The sequence below is a fragment of the Sciurus vulgaris genome, assembly GCF_902686455.1.
Source record: "Sciurus vulgaris genome assembly, chromosome: 19".
Taxonomy (NCBI): domain Eukaryota; kingdom Metazoa; phylum Chordata; class Mammalia; order Rodentia; family Sciuridae; genus Sciurus; species Sciurus vulgaris.
The window spans coordinates 4,558,288-4,579,558 of record NC_136480.1 but is presented as its reverse complement, the minus strand read 5'-3'; the positions used below and the strand labels follow the sequence as shown (position 1 = coordinate 4,579,558).

The 21,271-nt window shown below is 38.9% G+C and overlaps 1 long non-coding RNA gene and 1 pseudogene across 2 annotated transcripts; both read left to right on the top strand.

Moving 5' to 3' along the window:
- The first annotated feature begins 3,259 nt into the window (after nt 1-3,259).
- On the top strand, nt 3,260-21,018 carry LOC306650355. Its single transcript, XR_013760892.1, has 2 exons — nt 3,260-3,817; nt 19,068-21,018. It is a non-coding gene; the product is annotated as an uncharacterized lncRNA (long non-coding RNA).
- LOC306650288 (BTB/POZ domain-containing protein KCTD18-like) lies at nt 15,008-16,314 on the top strand (annotated as a pseudogene). The gene has a single exon. The product of its transcript is annotated as a BTB/POZ domain-containing protein KCTD18-like (transcript).
- Nucleotides 21,019-21,271: the final 253 nt, after the last annotated feature.

Genomic DNA, 21,271 nt, shown 5'->3' with positions numbered 1-21,271 from the left:
AGGACACTCAGAGGAGAAAAAAGGCAGCAAGCATTTTGACTTTTCTAAGTCAAGAAGAAGGCATTTTAAGAAAGTGCCAGTGGCCAAAGTGACCTCACAGCAGATAGACATCAACACCAATTAATTCAAATTGCTGGAATTGGTGAGCTGGATGTGAGTACTGACATGGGGAAGACACCTCTGGTCAGAGAACAAACTAAGTTTCAGCCAGAGTGGCCTGAGAAGACAGTGAACAGGACTCACGTGGATTCTGGAAGCAGAGAAGAAACAGAAGAACAGGAGGGGCTAAAGGCTTAGCAGGACTGTGAAGATGAACAGGATGAGCAGGGAGGAGGAGAGGCACAAGATTCCTGGCCAGAGGGACAAGCAGGGTTAAGGACAGTGTGGTCCAACTACTAGGACCTATGTACAGTGAACAGCAACAGCTCGATAGCAAGCTGGCATCCACCCACTCTGAGGGAGATGGGAAGAAGCCACATGGATATCTTTGAATTTGGAACTGCAGTGTGATGCATAAATCTGGCTGTTGTTTTGGGGTAGAACAGAATGGAAATGAGCAGTTTAAGAGTTGACAGGTTGTGGTTTTGCAGCCCGACACAGGAGTGCTTCTTATGGCTATTGAGCATAGAGGCTTGCAGTGGATGCAGGTACATGTAGGAAGTGAATCACAGTAGAAGAAGCAGGAGCCAAATAGAAGGGACAGAGCTATCCCTCTTTAGGCTCAGTGCAGTAAAAGTACCTACTGTATATGAGCTGAATTTTCTAGGCTGTTGACACTCTTCTACCTGTACAAGGAATATAAATTGTACCCTCCAACTGAACAGCAGCATGTCCCTTGCCTTGTTGTGCTCCAAAATTGCTTATTTTAACACTAAAAACCCTGCTGTGTATGGGGCTTATGCTGTGAGAATTACCTCTCTAAGCCCTGGCACCACTAATAAACTTGCTTCCACATCTTGGTGTTCTGATCCTCATTTCTCATGGCATTTTCATACTTCAGTCTTTATTATTGTGAATGGGGAGGCAAAATGTCCTGCACAGGAAGCAGAGCAGGGTCCACTGGGACTAGTTTCCTCTATGCCCACCACCTAACCACGTGCCTGGGACACAGATAGCAAGTACATTCATTTGACTTTAGGGGTTACTGTGCCCTTAATGCAGTCATGCATTACAACCAAGCAGCAACTTCTTATGTTAATTACCAGGGAATACACGACCTGTCCTACTCCCCAGAATTCCCTATGTCTTGTAGGTCTCTCTTTAGAGAGCAAGTTTTAAGACTCAAGGTTAGTATTCTAGTCAATAAAATAAAATATGTAATTAAGTATTGTGATATCTAATGATTTTGTATTTATTGAATAGCCTAAAATGAAATGCGGATAAATTCATTTTCACCATTTTCCATTACATCTGAAATCCATACCTGTGAGTTAACCACCCTTATTCATCCAGTTAATATGCTTCAGATATTTTCCTCCATTTATATACATATATGCATTTCAGACTGCATCATGCATGAGGAAAGTCACATTTGATGAAAGTTTTGAACACAGAATCTAAAATGTTACACGCAGAACTTGACTGAATAAAAACATCTGAAAGAGCTTCATTGTGACATAATTCAATTATTCTAAAACTCAGCAGGTAAAGTTGTACAGTTCAACTTGTATATTCACAGATTTTTTTTAAACCATCACATATCAATTTATTAATTAATTCATTATTTCAAAAAACATGTTCTTTGTTCATGTTTCTCTAACAGTATGCACCGTGGAAATCATTTGCTCTCAGTTTCTATCGGTTTTCCTGTTCTGGCATTACATATAATAAATTATGGGGTCAAATATTCTCAGCAGCACTATCCCAATGTGTGAGAGATTTGAAGATGCAAGGGAGTCAGGGTCCTACTTCTCATATGGGGACACAAGGGAGCAAAAAAGTTCAATGGAAATTTAAAGTAATTTCAGAAAATTTTATTCATGAATAACACACAATAAATTAATATGGCCTTATAATCAAAATTAAATGCAATTACCATCCTGGGTAGTCTAAATCCTACTACTGCAAGGAAACCCAACATTAAAATAGCTGCAGGCTGAAGCTCTGGGTTCAATTCTTAGCAACTCAAAAGTGAAACACACAAAGAAATAATAGCCAGGTGTGGTGGGGTGTGCCTGCTCTCTCAGTGACTGGAAAGATTGAGACAGGAGACCTCTCTGGTGATCCACTCCTGTAAGTCCAGTCACTTGGTTGCTGAGGTAGGAGACTTGCAAGTTCAAAGTCAGTCTCAGCAACTGAGCAAGGTCGTAGGCAACTTAGCTGACAGCTTGTCTCTAAATAAAATATAAAAAGAATTGGGGATGTGGCTTAGTGGTTTAGCATCCCTCTGACCACTCCCTGGGTGCCGCACCCGGCCCCCCAAATAAACAACCGCAGCATTCCCATAAGACCAGAAATCAGAGACATTACTTGGAATTTAAACTAATTTCCATTATATCATTTCCATTCATGAACCATATGTACATATATAATTCATAATTCATTATGACCATATATACAAAGATAAATACAAATTTCCACTACTGCAAGAAAACCCTGCCTTAACGTCGCTGAAGTTGAAGCTCTGGGTTCAATCACAGCAAGTGAAACACAAAAAATAAAGCCAGGTGTGGTGCTGCGTGCCTCTGATCCTGAAGCCAGCCAAGCAAATCCATGAGACCCTGTGTAAAACATTAGAAAGGAGTGGGAATTTGCTTCAGTGTAAAGTGCCCTTGGGTCGAGTCCTATTACCGCAAAAACCAAAATCGACAACCCAAAGTCTGTGACCTCTTCTTATTAATTCCTGGATTGGCCACATTGGACCGTCACTCAGAGGTGGTTGTCTAGGCTCAGAGTCAGGGGGCGGGGCCTGAAGCCTTGTCCAATCAGAGGCACGGGGGTGAGAACCGTCCAATCCGCACGCAGCCCGCGAGGAGGGCGGGCTTCTGAAACCTTGCGCTGGCCTTTGTCTGGGAGCCGCCATTCTCCGATCCACTTCTGGCGTCTCCTCCTGAGCTCAGGAGCCCCAGGTTTCTGTGCGACACAGGGAAGGAGAGACTCCGAGGGAGAACGGGGCCGAGTGAAGAGCAGGGATGGTGAGTGTGCTTCAGGCCGCTGGAGACGGGCGAAGCCCAAGCCCTCGGGACTGGCGGTGGCGGGAGGGGAAATGGCGGCGGGGCCGCCCTGGTCCTCTCAGTCTGCCGCCATCGTCCTCCTCTGTGGGGCTCAGCGCTCAGTCCCCACGTCTACATCTACTGCGTCCAGTAGCTGGGCCCTGTGCATCTTGTCACCTGAGTGCACGGTGTCCTCAGCCTCTGCCTGAGGCCCCATGAGGACATCAGGGTGCTGGCAGCCCAGAGATCCTGGGATTGAGAGCAGGACTTGCGGAGTATTATTGGAGGAGGACGGAGGGTGTCCCTGTGCTGGCAGCCCAGCACCTCCGCAGGCTGTGTGCTGAAGACTGAGGATGGTGAAAGGAGGACCCCGACTCCATGGGGTTCCTGCATGAAAGGAGCTGTGGTCTCTAGAGGCCTGGGTTCATCCTTTCTGCTGAGCTAGCTGAATATTCAGGAAGCAGCATCTCAAATACAGAACCATGGGCTCCATCCCTGCTAGTCCGTGGTCTATGCATGAATTACTAAATTTTCTTTTTTGATTGGTTCTTTTCAGTTGCACATGACAATTCATTTTGCTGTGATTATTGAAGCATGGAATATATCTCTAATGAGGTTCCATTTCTTGTAGATGTTCATGATTGTGAAAATACTATGGTGTATTCGTGCGTATATACAGGAAAATTTTCTAAATTTTCAGCTACAGTTCACATTCCCAATGCCAATTTTCCCACTCAACATTATCAATTTGTTTCCCAGGCTATATTTCAATTTGGCAAAATATATTGTTACTTCTTCAAATACTGAATGGCACATGTTGAGATTTTTGTTTCATGTTTGTGAACAATTTATGTTAGAAGGAAACAGGGAAGTATCACTTGAGCATTTGGACAAACTGTGTGTGCCTCTCGTCCCTCTGTCTTCCAAGGCACAGACACATTATCACAATATTTTGTGTTAAGATTCACCAGTGAAGAATTGACTGTGTGATCCTTGTTATCTCAACCTGTCAAGTCTTCCTAGTTCTGTCCTTCAGAAATAACCGATATAAGATGCCCACATCTGCTGCGTCCATAACTCCACGGGGATTGTAGTGAATAGAAGCCTCTGAGTCTTGTCCTCTTGGAGAGCAGTTTGAATAGTTGGGTGGAGTCTCTCAAGAGAGTAGCTGGATGCCCTAGAGCCTGGAGGAATCTCTTGCCATTAAGTGACTCTAAATATTATTCCAGTGGCCCAGGAGGCTGAGGCAGGAGGATTACAATTTAAAGCCAGCTGCAGGAACTTATCCAGGCACTGAGCAACTCAGCAAGACCCTGTCTCCAAATGAAACAGAAAAATGTGCTGGAGATGTGGCTCAATGGTTAAATGTCCTTGGGGTTATTCCTCTGTATCAAGGAAAAATTTTTTTCTAAAAGACTGTCTTTTTTTTTTTTTTTTTAATTTTTGCTACCATGAATAGTGATGCAATGAAAATGGAGTTCAGCTATTTCTTTGACAGAATGATTCTGAGTCTTTTAGATGTATACTCAGAATTATAGCTGAATCACATATTTCTGATTCAATTGTTTTTAAAATGATTTTGCAGACTATTTTTGAAAAAAATATAACCAAATTTATACTCTCATCAACAGCTGTACAAAGGTTTTCTTTTATCCATTTCCTTATAATCTAGAGCTTGTTTTATTTTTCATGTGTTTTATACTATCCATTCCTACAGCTCTGTTCAAGCTGCAGGGAATCTGTTTCCCTGTTATCTTTAATCCCTGATGCAAGTTTGTTAGATCCCAGGCTTCAATTTTTATCCACATTTGTGCTTGCAAGGCAAAGCCAATGATTTGATTGTAATCTCTGTGATTTGAACATGTTCAGTCACATTTATTCCAGAAATTGGAGTTTAAGGTTGTAGTCTTTTGAAGGAAATGTATTAGCTAAACAGTCATTTCCTGTCTAAATTCTAGGAGTAATTGTTAGACCTGGATGTATTCCTGGGGTGAGTAGTGGAAGGACAGTAATCAGGAAGTGAACTGTCACTCAGACTATCAGTGGCATACTGTATTTCCCCCTATTAAATGCATGAATCAAGCTAGATAGAAACTCTGGTATCAGCAATAGTAGATGGCAGAATATTCTGTCAAATTTCTTCTAAGGAAAAACTCACACCTTTGACATATAAATCCTCTTCCCTGATCCCTGTTGATGAACTCCATGGATATACTTGAATACTCATAGAAAATCTGCACTTTTCGTGGTTTGATATTGTGTATATAGTTGCTTCTCTTTTTTTCTGATAAAGGGTCAAAGTTTCAATAATAAGCTGAGAAGGGGAAAACAAAAATAAAGCATTGTTGAAACTTGCAGAGGAAAAAGAATAGCAGCATTTGGCAACAATTCAGAAATCAGGATATATCCAAGTTTCTTTAGAAAATACCCCCAATGACTTCGTTCAACCAAGGTCGATTTCTTGGTCACACTAATTATTAAGTGTGTGTTGGGAGGAGGTTCTATTATTGTGGTCACCCAGGCAACCAATGTGAGAGAACTCCACCTTAGCGTAGCTGTTTCCAATCTAGAGGCAGGACACATACCGTATGGAATGATCTAGTCTATCTTGATATTATAGGCCATGGCCCGGAGCATCTGTTCATGGTTTGTTGGTCAAAGTAAGTCCCAGATCACTGTCTTAACCTCTTTTATTTTCTATTTTCAAAACCCCTTATTTGGATCTTTGGAGATTTGAACATGCTCAGTGAACTTTGACCCCAGAGCTTGGGAGTTCAGCATGTAGTCCACAGAACGAAAGATGTTAGAGATGAGCTATCCAGTGAATAGGAAACCTTCTTCCTGGGGGAATTGGCAGGGCTGCAGTTACTGTAGATTAGAGCTTGGAGAGGCACCTCAGTAAATGCCACCCACTAAGGCTGAAAGTGAGCCATGTATTTTCCCTTTGAACTCATTGATGCAGGAGAGGATAGAGAGTGGCCCAATTGTCATCTGATGCCCAATTTGACCCGAGGTTTTCTTCCACATTTGATGGCAGATATTTTCTCTGTGGTCCTATGTACATAAGTCTATTGATTCATTTATTATTTTGCCAAGAGGGACTTGAAACAATATGATTATACTATGTGTTCCTGGAGGAGGAATGGTCAGCAGCACCATATGGTGTTATATTTTCAGTGTCATCTCCCTCTACTCTGAGCATAAGCCTTTTATTTTTGTGCTGGAGTTTGAGCCCAGGGACGTGCACCTTCTGTATGCACACTTTCACTGAACTGTGCCCCAAGCACAAACACCTTTCTTTAGATTTGGTTGTATCATGCCTCCACATTTAATGTTAGTCTCAGTGTCATTGGATTTACATAGTCCCTTCTATTTCTATTTAAAATACAAATAGTTTTTATATATCGATGGATTCATTTATGGATTTCTTTGTTTCATGATTGCTTGGTCTATATTATTGCAAATTTATAGTTTAATAATACACATTGGTGTCAGGAAAGGATAATAACTTTTTTTTTTTTCTTTAGAATTCAAAATTTCTTGGATAAGCTTATTGCAGGATCTTCCATCTCTGTTTGATGGTTCCCAGACCCTGTGCAGTTTGAGGGTTGTAACATGTTGTGGTACTACTATTATCTTTGTAAGGGTAGATTATGTATCTTCAAGTTTTCATGGCTGCATCAACACAAGGGAAGAGACTTATGAACATAAGTCAAGAAGTGCTAGTAGCAACCAGAAGGCTGAATGATTCTCCCCTGACTCTCTGAAGGCAGTGTGGGTCTGCTAACCCTTTGACATTGGTCTATGGCACTGAAAACATAAATTTGTGAAAAAGAATAAGCTTCTGTTACTTTAAGCTCTGATATTTGTGGTGCTTCCTTTCAGCAAAAATAAGAATACAGGATTTTCTGCACCTCAGACTCTGTGACCAAATTGAATCATGTTAATGTGGTAAATGTCAAAGATAAGCCATAGTTGTCCAGATTGAGTAAAGATTTGGTCATCAAGATGGACAGGTGACTCCTTAGTGTCAGAAATAGCAACACCCTGGCCAGGCAAATTCTTCAGTGTGAACTCTTAATAAGTTGTGATCCTAAACTTTAGTTTCCTCATAATGCCATCCATCCCTGGGCATCTCTGTATCTCCACAGTTTGTGTAGAGTGACTGAAAAGTCATGAGGCAAGACTCCGATAGACTTATGTGTTTCCTGTGTGGGAGGATGTTTTCCCACAGGACCTCAGTTCCTTATTTCTCCTCAGGCATCACCTCTTCTGAGTCTTCCACAGTATAAGAAGGGTCTCAAATCTAAGATACTCTTTCCTCATTCGAGCTGCTCAGGGTGTGATAAATTCTCACATTTTGAGTTCCCTCACCACATTTCCAATAGTCTGTTTTCACGGGATTATCAACTATTTTTCCCATGCAACACTGAATCAGAGACAGATTATTCCCATTTATCTCCAAGTAATGAATGGTAGTTTAAAAAATATTTATATTCAGGTGATTAATACTCCACATGGGAGTTTAGCAGATAATAATTGTCTGACTCTGCTGGCAAAAGATTTTGTACCTCTCTTCCTTCAGTCTTCTGTAGGCACATTCATATTATCAGTTTGTTTTGGAAACTGTTCCTATTTGAAACTGGACTGTCCCGCAAATAATATGTGTTGGTAACCTAGTTACCAGTGCAGCGAGACTCAGAGATGGGACTTTTAGGCTAATATAGAATCAAAAAGGTTCTGCGTCTTCAGTGGATGAGTGTGTCAGTGTCTGCCTGTCATCCTGGGAGCTAGAACCTACTTAGAGGAAATGGTCACTGGGAGGTGCACTGCACAGGTTTATCTTCTTCCAACCTCTTCCTGCCTCTCTCTGCTTCCTAGATTCCATGAGCACAGCAGATTTTCCCCATGTCTTTCTTCCATGATGTTGATGTCTTGGAGACAGCCAAGCATGGATTGAATTCTTTGAAATTGCAATTCAAAATGAATAAATTCTCTTTTAAATTATTTTTGTCAGGTATTTTGGTCACATAGATGACAAGTTAACTAATACTGAAAGGACATAAAGTAGTTTCCTCACCCACTGTCATTCTTTTTTGCAAGCAATAAATATCACATCTGCCAAGGCATTAAACTTGATGCCCACAGGGGTGATTTCTCTTGGCTTTTGTAGAGCCTTATTGGTGTCTGGTCCTCTCTTCTTAGATGACAGTCAGAGGAATGGGGAGATGATTATCAGGAGATAAGCTGGTTGTCTGTGGCTTAGGAGCATTTCCTATTATCCCTTTGATCTACATAGGAAAACTTCTATGAAATGAATATATAAAGATTTTTTTCCACTTCTTCCTTTTTATGGAGATTTTTGGTAGCCTATAAATTAGACACTGGTATTAAAGGGAAAATACAGAATTTATTTTTCCCTCTGATATGTGAAAGAAGGGAAGTTAGAACAAACTCTAAGGAAAACTCATACATGTTCATGTGTTCCAGAATACACAATGTCCCTCAGTAAGTAAAAATAGGTATTGGAGAATACCACAGGAGACACCATGTGTGGACCTGAAGAGTAGGTCTAACAATTAGTATATTCATTTCTTGGTATGTAATTCAAGATTTGTTCACTTATTTCAAGTTCCATTTTTAATAATTGCAAAATAATTTTACTAGTAGATCTTTAAACACTAGAAAATGTATCCAAAGAAGAAGGATAGAGTTGGATTTCAGAAAAATTATTGTACTTACTTTACATTAATCAAAAATTTTTCTTCACCATTTTCTTTTCCCTGAATGGTGATAGTAAGTTTATCACATCTTTTCCAGTGTGGGAGGTGATTTTAAATCAAATTCCAGAGCTGAACTTTGTAAAATCTATCAGAAAAATAAAAAGAAAACAAAATTTTCCTCCATTGTGACTGCATAAAAATCAATACATTTCCTCAAGTTTGTGTGTCAGATAAGTTGGTGAGTTATGGCTTTACCACATCGGATTTTCTCTCCTAAGGTATTGTGACTGTCAATCATATATCCTATTCTCTGGATATTGCAGTTTAATGCTAAATTATTGTTATATTTCGTATGTAAGGTGACCCCCCAAAGCCCATTTTTGAGGAAATGCAAGAGGGTTAAGAGAAGACGTGATTGGGTTGTGAGAGTCCTAACTCCCTCAGGTGTTTAATGCCCTGATTGGAATTAACTGTGGTAACTGAAGGGATAGGTAGGGTGTGGCTGGAGGAGATTGGAATTGGGGCATGACTTTGGGGTATGTATTTTTATCTGGAGAGTGGACACTCTCTTTTTGCTTCCTCATTGCACTGTGAGCTGTTTCCCTCTGCCACACTCTTCCACTGTGATGTTCATGCTCACCTCAATCCCTGAGGAGTGGAGCCAGCCTTCTATGGACTAAGACCTCTGAAACCATCAGCCCTTAAATAAACTGTTCTTCCTCTACAATTTTATGGTCAGCTCTTTAGTTACAGAAGCAAAATAGGTGACTGAAACAGTCATATATATCATAGTGCTTTGCAAATCCTGAATTGCTCACATAAGATTCATTGTCTACTAAGTAATTATTACTCTGGAGATTTGCCAGGTTTCAGCCCTAATGGTCGGGGGTCCTAGGTGGATGGGAGGCTTCAGCAAGGTGGAGAAATAGCACACAGAGATACCAGACATTCAGAGGCTGAATCTCTCTTTATTTTTTCTGCCAGCCTTTTTATAGATATTTTTCTTTACTGATGATCATATAATTTTATGGTTAGTTTAAAATAAGAAAAACATTCAAAAGTACAATGTACGCTTCTTCTCAAAGTACACATTCTCTCTGTATGACAGCCTAGACCAAAACAACCTCATCTCTCAGCTAGATTAAAACAACCTGATCTCCCTGCTAAACTGAGGGCACCATGATCTGCCAGCCTTCAAACTTCAGAACAAACACATCACTAGATTTTCTAAGAAACTACCCCCACCATGAACTCCAGTGTTTAACAGTGAGAAACTTTTACTATTATTAAAGGGGAAAGAAATCAACTTATAGTTAATATTTAGTCTATTCTGATTTCATATAGTAGCAGACTACAATCTTATTCTGATTCTTAAAGAATTACACTAAACACAGGAAAAGCACAAATTTTATTTATGACTAACTTAAATGTTTTTATTATGTAAAGTATCTCTAGAATCAAGTATTGAAACTAAGAAAGCAACAAAAGCTAAACACCACATCCAAGCTCAGAGGAATGCCTCTTTATCCATCTATTATTATACTAAAGCAAATCACAGCCTCCTTTTAACTTGAGCACAGCTACAATTGTTTATTTTCATATATTTTATCTATGTACTACTGCCAATTTTTTATTGTGCACTATTTTGTGTCCCAATACAGTAAAACCTTCCCAATGTTTTCCCAATAAGTTTCTAAATAATATATTGATTATTAATATTAAAAAGCAAGTACACATGGAGACATGCCACACCTATGGTGTCCAAGAGGGAGGATGATAAACAGAATGGTGTCAAGTGTTGAGTCCTTTATTCCAACAGACCGTGTCAAGTGTCAGAGTGGCAGGAAATAGACGCAGGTTATATGTAACAAAGTTACATATATATTTTCTGAAAAATGTTGATGCTTGTGCTTTTCCTCTTGAGGAATATATTGTAAGCAACATACACATATTTTCCCTCTTGTACACATAAGTATTGAGTTTGGGCAGGCATGGTCATGCACACTGCAATCCCAGATACTCAGGAGACTAATGCAGGAGAATTAAAGTTTGACCTTAGCTTTCACAATTTAGTGAGACCCAGTCTCAGAATAAAAAAACAAAACAATAAGGAGAGGTATCAATGGGAAATCAGTCAATTTTCCCTGGGTTCAATACCTAGTACAAGGGAGCATAAGCAAAACCCATTGAACTTGAATATTTTTACTCACATCAGGGTGGGCAGTTTCCCATCCAAACTCTATGAATACAATTGGGTACAGGGAAGACCGGAGCTCCATGATTTCCAGCTAAAACTAGTCTTGACAACATTAATTGTGCCTATCCAAGAACATGGGAGAGCTTTCCATCTTCTAAGGTTTTCTTTAATTTATTTAGTGTTCTGTAGTTCTCATTGTAGAGGTCTTTCACCTCTTTTGTGAGATTGATTACCACATATTTTATTTTTTTTGAGGCTATTGTGAATGGGCTAGTTTTTCTAACTTCTCTTTCTGAAGATTTATCACTTCTGTATAAAAATGCATTGGATTTATGAGCATTGATCTTCTAACCTACTACTTTACTGAAGTCACTTATGAGTTCTGAAAGTTTTCTGGTGGAATTTCTGGGTTCCTCTAAATATATAATCATGTCATCAGCAAACTTGGGTAGACAGAATTAATATTGTCAAAATGGCCATACTACCAAAAGTGCTATACAGGTTCAATGCAATTCCAATTAAAATCCCAATGACGTACCTTACAGAAATAGAGCAAGCAATCATGAAATTCATCTGGAAGAATAAGAAACCCAGAATAGCTAAAGCAACCCTTAGCAGAAAGAGCGAAGCAGGGGGTATCGCAATACCAGATCTTCAACACTACTACAAAGCAATAGTAACAAAAATGGCATGGTATTGGTACCAAAATAGACAGGTAGATCAATGGTACAGAATAGAGGACATGGACACAAACCCACACAAATACAATTTTCTCATGCTAGACAAAGGTGCCAAAAATATGCAATGGAGAAAAGATAGCCCCTTCAACAAATGGTGCTGGGAAAACTGGAAATTCATATGCAACAGAATGAAAATAAACCCCTATCTCTCACCCTGCACAAAACTCAACTTTAATGGATCAAGGACCTTGGAATCAGACCAGAGACCCTTCATCTTATAGAAGAAAAAACAGGTCCAAATATTCAACATGTCATCTTAGGATCAGACTTCCTCAATAGGACTCCCATAGCACAAGAAATAAAAGCAAGAATCAACAACTGGGATAGATTCAAACTAAATAGCTTTCTCTCAGCAAAGGAAACTATCAGCAATGCGAAGAAAGAACCTACAGAGTGGAAGAAAATCTTTGCCACTCATACTTCAGATAGAACACTAATTTCCAGAATATATAAAGAACTCAAAAATTCTACACAAAGAATACAAATAACCCAATCAACAAATGGGCTAAGGAAATGAACAGACACTTCACAGAAGAAGATCTACAAGCAATCAACAGATATATAAAAAAAAGTTCAACATCTCTGTTAGTAAGAGAAATGCAAATTAAAAGTACCCTAAGATTCCATCTCACCCCAATTAGAATGGTGATTATCAAGCACACAAGCAACAGTAGGTGTTGGGGAGGATGTGGGAAAAAGGTGCATTCATACATTCTTGGTGGTGTTGCAAATTAGTTCAGCCACTCTGGAAAGCAGTATGGAGATTCCTCAGAAAGCTTGGAATGGAACCACCATTTGACCCAGGTATCCCAGTCCTTGGCCTATACCTTGGCCTATACCCAAAGGACCTAAAATCAGCATACTACAGAAATACAGGCACATCAATGTTCATAGCTGCTCAATTCACAATAGCCAGATTCTGGAACCAACCTAGATGTCCTTCAATTGATGAATGGATAAAGAAATGGTGAGATACATATATATATATATATATATATATATATATAAACAATGGAATATTACTCAGCCATAAAGAATGATAAAATGATGGCATTTGCAGGCAAATGGATGAAATTGGAGAATATCATGCTAAGTGAGATAAGCCAATCTCAAAAAGCCAAAGGATGAATGATCTCGCTGATAAGCAGCTGATGACACATAATGGATGGTGGGAGGGGTTAGTGTTAGGGTTAGGGTTAAGGTTATGGAGGGGGGCAAGAATGTATAAGGAAGGACTGTATAGAGGAGAAAGAGGGGTGGGAGGTATGGGGAGGAAGGGAAAAATAACAGAATGAATCAAACAATAATACCCTATGTAAATTTATACAAATGGTATGCCTTTACTCCATGTACAAACAGAGAAACAACATGTATCCCATTTGTATACAATAAAAAAAAAAAAAAACTAGTCTTGAGCCTACACAAGGTGTTCTATGAAGGTCCATGTGTTCTGATGCATATAGATGCCAATTTTTAAGAGATAGTTTTCAATTGTAGGTAATCACTCCTGAGAAAGAAGTCTAGGGAAAGAGAAGAAAGCAGACGTAGCTGGTTTTCAGGTGTGTTCCAGGTCTGGGGCTCCATTTTTCTTCCAAAATAGCATGTATTTTAAATTTGCAAACTTCCTTTCCTACTATTTATTTTTTTGGTAGCATGTCTTAAACTACTTTATTTCCTTTACAGAAGTTAATTTGTAGCCCTTTATTATAGGAGCATCCCCTCAATTTGCACACTTCATTTTTATTGATGTGATAGATTCATGACCTGTAGTGTTGAACATATTTTCTTTTTGACATTTAAATGTGTTAGTACCATAGATTTGCATTTGCTATTGTAGAGTCATTAGATATTGCTAAGGAAGTAAACCGTGCTTATTATTTTTACATTCCATCTGGATGCTCCATCAACTTTAAGAATTAACAAAATGCACATTAAAAGAGGATTCCATTCATTGTCTATGGTAACAACGTTTTGAAAGAGAATAATGAGAAGAGAATCACTCCCCATTGCATTCAGGGAGCCCAAATCTCTTTTCTTGGTCACTTTTCATCCACACTAGTCTTGGCAAGGCCTTTTTTTTTTTGTTTTGTTTTGTTTTGTTTTGTTTTGTTTTTTGTCTTCCCTGCCTAGAGGAGTCAGGAAGGAACTTCCTCATTTGGCAAATCAGGCCAAATTTGGAGCATTGAATCATGGTTCCTATCAGACCAGGCATGGGCTCTGAAGTCTCTGGAAACCCCTATCCATCCACTCCTCAGCTGATTTCTCAAGGAAACCCCCTCCCCTCCCCTACCACAGCTGCCTAGTGTCACTAGAGGAAGATTTCCAAAGTACTCAGCCAGCAGGATGTCCTGCAGCTCTGTGCATGTCTGAAGTCTTTGGGGAATGGAGATGAACCAGCTCACCTCAGAAACAAGATGGGTCCTGTCTGTCATGCTGTCCTGGACAAAACTGGGCTACTTTGTCCACCACTCTCCCAAACTGCCCACCATGTGCTTAATGGGGCTGCGTCAGTCCCACGTGGGAGACGGGTTAGGCATGTCCTTGTCTTTGTGCTTCCACTCACTCAGGCATGATGAAGTTTGGACTGCTGTCCCTTGTGTGGGCGTTGCAGACTGTCATGGCCATAGGAGTTTATTGCTCTCCAGGCTTGTCCTGCCACCTGGGCCTCTAGCTCCTCTGAACTTTCCAGCACCCTGTGCCAAGCCCTCACTTGGTGCCAGTACCTCTTTCCCTCTGTCCATCTTCCTTGGAGGAGCCCTGTCCAAGTGTGACATGAGAAGATTTCCAACACTGCCACTGGGTCATCCCTTCACTTCCTTTACTATGACAAGCATGATGTGCACCAAACTAACGTAGACAATCAGCCTGAGACGACTGGGAGAAAAAGTTGACATAGTGAGCAAGGAACAGTTTCCACCTGGAAACCCATGTTCTGAGAGTCCATCTTTCTTCATCTTTCCCATCAATGTCTGCAGACTCGACCCTTACATCTCCCATGGGGGCAAAATTGAGCCCAATTCAGTGATCTTTCCCTCAGTTTTACATGCTCATAATGGATGACATTAATCTTGAGTCTTTTGGCATCCCTTCCATTAAATCAGAATTGCTTTCTCATAGTTCATATTAGAAAGATGTGACTGTTTACAGGTGGCCATGTCCTGAGTTGCTTTCCTCCTCCCCCCTCCCCCCCCAAGCCTCACCTCAGGTCCAGAGCAATGGAGTTGACCATCTGTGGATGGAGACCTCTGAAACTAGGAGGTCCTGGACTGCTACTATTTTGAAGTTTGAAAGCGTGAGGCAAAATTTTAAGTATCCAAGGGAGCAATGGCAAGCCACAAGACAGAAGAAGAGGTGCTCGATATTTTTCGACTGAATGTGGGTGGCTGTATTTACACAGCCCGGCGTGAGTCTTTGTGCCGTTTTAAAGACTGTATGCTGGCATCTATGTTCAGTGGTCGTTTTCCTTTAAAAACAGATGAATCAGGAGCTTGTGTTATTGACCGTGATGGACATCTATTTAAATACCTTTTGGATTATCTTCATGGAGAAGTTCAGATTCCCACAGATGAGCACACTCGTATTGCCCTACAGGAAGAGGCTGATTACTTTGGCATACCTTACCCATACAGCCTGTCTGACCACTTGGCCAATGAAATGGAGACATATTCTTTAAGGCTTTAACAGACTTCTGTGATTCATATGGCTTGGTTTGCAATAAGCCAACAGTTTGGGTTCTCCACTATCTTAATACATCTGGTGCAAGCTGTGAGAGTAGAATTATTGGTGTATATGCCACAAAAACTGATGGAACTGATGCTATTGATAAGCAGCTGGGAGGAAGAATTCATAGTAAAAGCATTTTTAAAAGGGAGGCAGGAAATAATGTTCAGTACATTTGGAGCTATTATTCAGTAGCTGAGTTGAAGAAAATGATGGATGCCTTTGATGCTTGGGAAGGGAAAGGCGACTGATAAGGCTCAATGAAGAGGAAGAAGAAGGTGTGAATTGTAAGTCAGGTCCTAAGCCAGTCAGATTTTGGGGCCCTTCCACAAGCACCCAAATTAAAGTGAAAAACTCCACTTCAGTCAGGGTGTCTCCAGCCAATGCTGTCCAGATCTCCTCTCAGATGCCAGCAAACCAGTCTCAGAGTGGCAGCTTTGGAAAGGCAGCTCAGCGCTCTGTGAACCCTGTGAGCGCTGGGGCATCTGGCCACTCACAGGCTTCGCGTGGGGCCAGAAATGCTGAAAATGGAACTCCACACCCGCCTCCAGCAAAGGTGCTGCTCCCTGACAAGAAGTCTACACCGCACCGAGTGATAAAGCTGAAGAGGACTCCACTGTGTGCTGCAGTGCCTTCCCTGCCCATCCCCACAGCAGCAGCGAAGCAGGCCAGCCCCTCTAAGCCGCCTCCTCCAGAAGCTTCTAGCACTTTAGATGTGGGAACTGAAAATGACAAAGACCAGTCTGAAGGATAAAAATGGTAGACCTGGCACTTCCTGTTTGTCTCAGAGCTTTCAACACCTTTGATACCAATAAGTGACACTGTTTCCTGATGCAATAGAAAGGAAAGCTTATGTTTATGCTTAGGATTATTATGGAAAAAATGAATTGTGTGAAGTCGGAGACTTTGAATGGTTAGGACTATTTACTTCTCATCTTCCCAACTTTTAAAGGATTGTCTACGGGTAGTTTGATTTTTTTTTTAACTTTATTGATATGGTTAATTGGTATTAAGGTGACAGTACAGCACAGTAATCATTAGAGAGGTCTCTTTTGTTGCTGAAACATTGTAGACTCTAGGCACTTTCGTAATGCCACTTCTTGTAGCCCAGGTCATGTCCGGTGAGTGGAGAGGGTGGGATCAGCACTTGCCTGCAGTGTATCATAGCCTGTAGAGGTCAGAGAGGGAGAGTAGATCAAGGTAAGCCGCCCGCAATTGCTCTTAGCCTCAAGATATCACAAAAAGAAATGATGCGGAGGGAAAAAGACAATAATTTGAGATCACACTCTGGCTCTCACTTACTTGAGCCATTTTCTTTACTAAATTGGCTTTTGTTACTCTTTTCCGTTAGCAGATTTATTTATATACACTACAGAAAGATTTCAGTGATGAGAACTACACAATGTGTCTTTGGAATGAATTGTTAAAATATTTGAATTTGAATAGTGCGGTTTTGAAATTACTTTGAAAAAAGAAAAGTTAAAAAATTTAACTTTTTAACTAAAGTTAATATTTGTTCTTCAGAAGTGACCATTAGAGTCATTCTGATTATACAGTATGATTTTTTATGCTTAAAATTTCTGTATAACTTGAATTTAATATTTTTAAACAAGATATTTTGATTAATCTCTATTTTTCATGACTATTCAGTTGTGCATTTACTCTTACATGTTCTGTTTTGTAATTGAATCACATATTCTACTTTCAGTGAGTGGTACGCCTTCAGCATTTTCAACAATAATAGCTCATAAAGCAGGATACTTTTTACTTAGATGCTTAGTATTGTTCTTCATTGCCTTGAAAAAGTAAACATAGCCAAACATTATTTTTTACAAAATAAAGAAAAACTTTTCCATAAAAAAAAAAAAAGATGTTCATTATACTAAAGCAAACCAGGAAATGAAGACACTCACTAGAATATTAAAGTGTCCATTCAACTACCCTTTAGCACTTCTATAGCATGGAACATGTATCAAACATCAAGTAAAACTTTTATCAGAAGAAGATTGGCATTGTGCTCTACTTTTAATTTTATTTTGCTTCCTTGTGGCCACTCATATCGAAATCATGATGCTGTCCTTTAATGTGCATTGACACTTTATATAAAATCTATCTGCCAGATTTTTCCCAATAATGATAATAAATTTAACTTTATTAAGTATCTCCTTAGAATTTTTTTAAATGCTCTATGTAAACCACCATGTTTTATACAGAAATTTTTTTCTTTACTTGTGACTTGCTTTGGAGAACAAAAACTCTCATGTTTACTACACGTTGGCTTTGTAACTGGAGGCTTGAAGGAAACCATAGCTTTGTATGTTTTCATTTTATTCTACCTCAAGGTCAAAGGCATATACATTCAAATCTCCTTACACTTTCAGTAAAAGAAACAGCTTAAAGAAGCCTATTTCTCGGTACATTAATATTCTAAAATATAGGTCATAGATGATAAATGAAAACTATAAAAAAAGAAGACTCAGAAATTCTAACTTTTTTATTCTTTTCTTCAATGTTATATCTCAGTAGTGTCTTAAACAAAGCATCAACCCCAAGTTGAATTATAATTTTAAGCAACTGAATGTTTTTACTTTCATTTACATGAAATGTTGTCTTGTTTTAGTGCATAAAAATTGCTCTTTTCCCATATATACTAAAATGTAAAATTTAATCAATTTGATTTTATTGCCTCCTTAATATGTTTCCAGTACTCTCCTCAGTTATAATAACTGTCAATAAGTGTTCTGAAAATTCTTTTAATTTCAGACTTTATTTTGATATTTATGTTCCTTTTTATGAATTGTAGGCCAGGTCAACTTGCAAAAAACCCAGGAAAAGCATTAATTGGATGTATGACAATATGTCCTCACAGATTACCAAAAAACAAAAAAACTATTACCACTGTTAATAGATTAATTTGGATGTATGCATTTAGATATGGCAAATTCTTGCAGTGAAAAGTGTATATTTGAAATGATATAAAAGGATTCTTGTTACTATTTGATATTGTAGCAAAATGTACAAACTGCTTAAAATATTTGAATTCAGATTCATGAATGAACTCTTCTTTAGTGTTCTACCTCATTGTTATTCTTGGACCAGTGCCACTGGCATCAATAGAGAGCTTGCTACATACTCAGAAACCCAGATCCTGTCCCAGGACTAGTGACTCCATCTATGCATGAGCAACACATCCAATCCATGTTTGTGCTCATTACAATTTGGGAAGCAATCATCTAACTCAGTATAACTTTCTCATCTGAGAAATACACAAAATATACAAATATATTCTTTTAATTTTACATTTTAGTTCACAAAAGTATAGGATATACACTTCTTTTGGTCTTATGTCTTCCTCTTTCCTCTGAGTTACATAATACATTAGACAAGCAAGCTTTGTTAAAAAGTATCTTATTGAATCATTGAGGTCCCTCAACTTTTTCAGAACCAGTTCTCTTAACACTCATTGAGTTAAGTTAAAACCTCTGTGAATGATCATATGGTCAAAGTGTCATTTATATGCTTATTCTTATTTTAGATACCGTTGACATTCATGGACGTGGCAATTGATTTCTCTCAAGAGGAATGGGGATGCCTGGACCAGGCTCAGCAGAAATTATACAGAGACGTGATGTTGGAGAACTACAGAAACCTGGTCTTTCTGGGTGAGTGAGCTTCCCTTCAGAATCTTGATTCACTATCAGTACTGAATGTCCTTCCTTTGTAGAGTATCTTTCTGTAGGTCCACGTGCACAAATCAGTTTCAGATACATACTTTCATGGGAATATATTGGGAAATTGTTGATATGGACAGGAAAATATTAATTATATTACTTTTTATGTTTAACCTCATTCTTTCTTGATATGATGTACACCCCTCACTTCAGATTTGTAAAAGAAATTCAACAGTATAATATATTGTGACATACCCCTTAAGTCCAATGTATTTTCTTATCTTTGATTCATTCCCTTTACTGTTGATAGTTGGAAATTGTGCTCTGGTTTTGAAGAGTGAAATGTTTTTTTTTAATATATATTCTAATGAGTCTGTCAGGATACAATATTTGGAGATATAATTTTCCAGACTCTGGTCTTACTCTAATGAACACAGTAGTAGGACATAAATGTCAGTAACTACATGGAGAATTCCCATCAGTCATTCCATTTTCTTGTAAACAATCCTCACTGTCTCCAAGCCATTCCTAGTCACCTATATGGACCAAAGGAAAGATCCACGGAATCTAAAGAGAGAAGAGACAGTAGCTGTTTTAAACAGGTTTTTAGTTTTTTCTGCTGCAGTGTCCAAAAGATCTGAAAAGATCATTTTAAGGAGAAAAAGATTACTTGTGGCTCATGGTTTCAAATGTCCTTGTCCATAAACAGCCAGCTCCATTTCTTGGGGCTTCACAGGAGCTGAACATCATGCTGAAAGGGTTTGGTGGAGGAACGTAGTTCACATGATGATAGCAAGCTGAGAGGTACAGACTCCAGAGACAAGATACAGAGACAAAATATATACCCTAGAGGTGTGCCTCCAATGACCCACCTCCTCCAGCCAACCCTACCAGACCACAGCTACCTAGAGGTCAGTTAATTTTATCCAAGGATCAATTCTCTGGTTGGGTTAATGCTCTCATAACCCAATCACTTAACCCCCAACCTTTTCACATCATCTCACACATGAGCATTTGGGGATACTTCACATCCAAAATATAAGAGTGGTCATATAGGCAGGTAGGTAGATATGAATAAAACCAAAGATTACTGAAGATAGGTCCCAAGGTGAAGGAGGAAACCACACTTAAATATGTTAATTGAGAAACTCTAATCCAACAGAAATGAATTTCAGAAACCTAGTTTTATCTGTCTTGCAGTCATAAAAGGGCATGCCCCTCCCTATGCTTATCATAATTTCAAATCCTTTTAGGGTTCTTCTTTCCCTTAGTGATCCCTGAGTATATTCAAAGCAACAGCCAAAGTACCCCCCTTTGTCTATTAGGATCTGCATGGTCTGACATCTCTACTGATTTTGAAGGCCACTAGAATACCTGTTTACATTTGTGAATGTCTCTAGGTTAAATCATTGCAATACATTAATATCCTAATACAGTTTCTCTAATACGATTTAAATATTTATTCACTTAAATTTTCACCTCAGGACTCTTTATCAATCTGGGTTTTCTGTTAATATTCTCTGCCATGTAATGAATGTTTCCTTCTCACAATTCAGTTCTTTGTGAGTGCATAGTTATGACTGAAAATTAGTATTGTAAACAAGTTTTTAAAAATAATATGGTTATTGATGATTTTATGGATTAAATTTTCTATTATTCTGGTGCCCATTTGTGTTCCATTGTTTAGAATAGGTTGAGATGTAGGTTTCCTCCCATCAATGAATAATGTGTTTATTTTTGTAATGTATACATTATGATTGAATGTAAATTGCCTGCTTCACATTTTTGAACAATGTAAGTTGAAATATGCATGAAGCATCTGCCTATTGTCTTAAAATTACATGTTTTACTTGCTTTTATAAATATTGCTCCTGTTTTGTTCATGATTGCATACTATGTTTTGTTTCTTTTCTCCATCTTGGTATTTGTATAGTTTATCTCATTAAAAAATGTGGATATATGTACGTGTACTGAGGTTTGTACTCAGGGGTACTCTAATCCTTAGTTACATTTGTAGTCCCATTTTATTTTTATTTTGAAATAGATTCTTGCAAAGGTGTTCAAACTG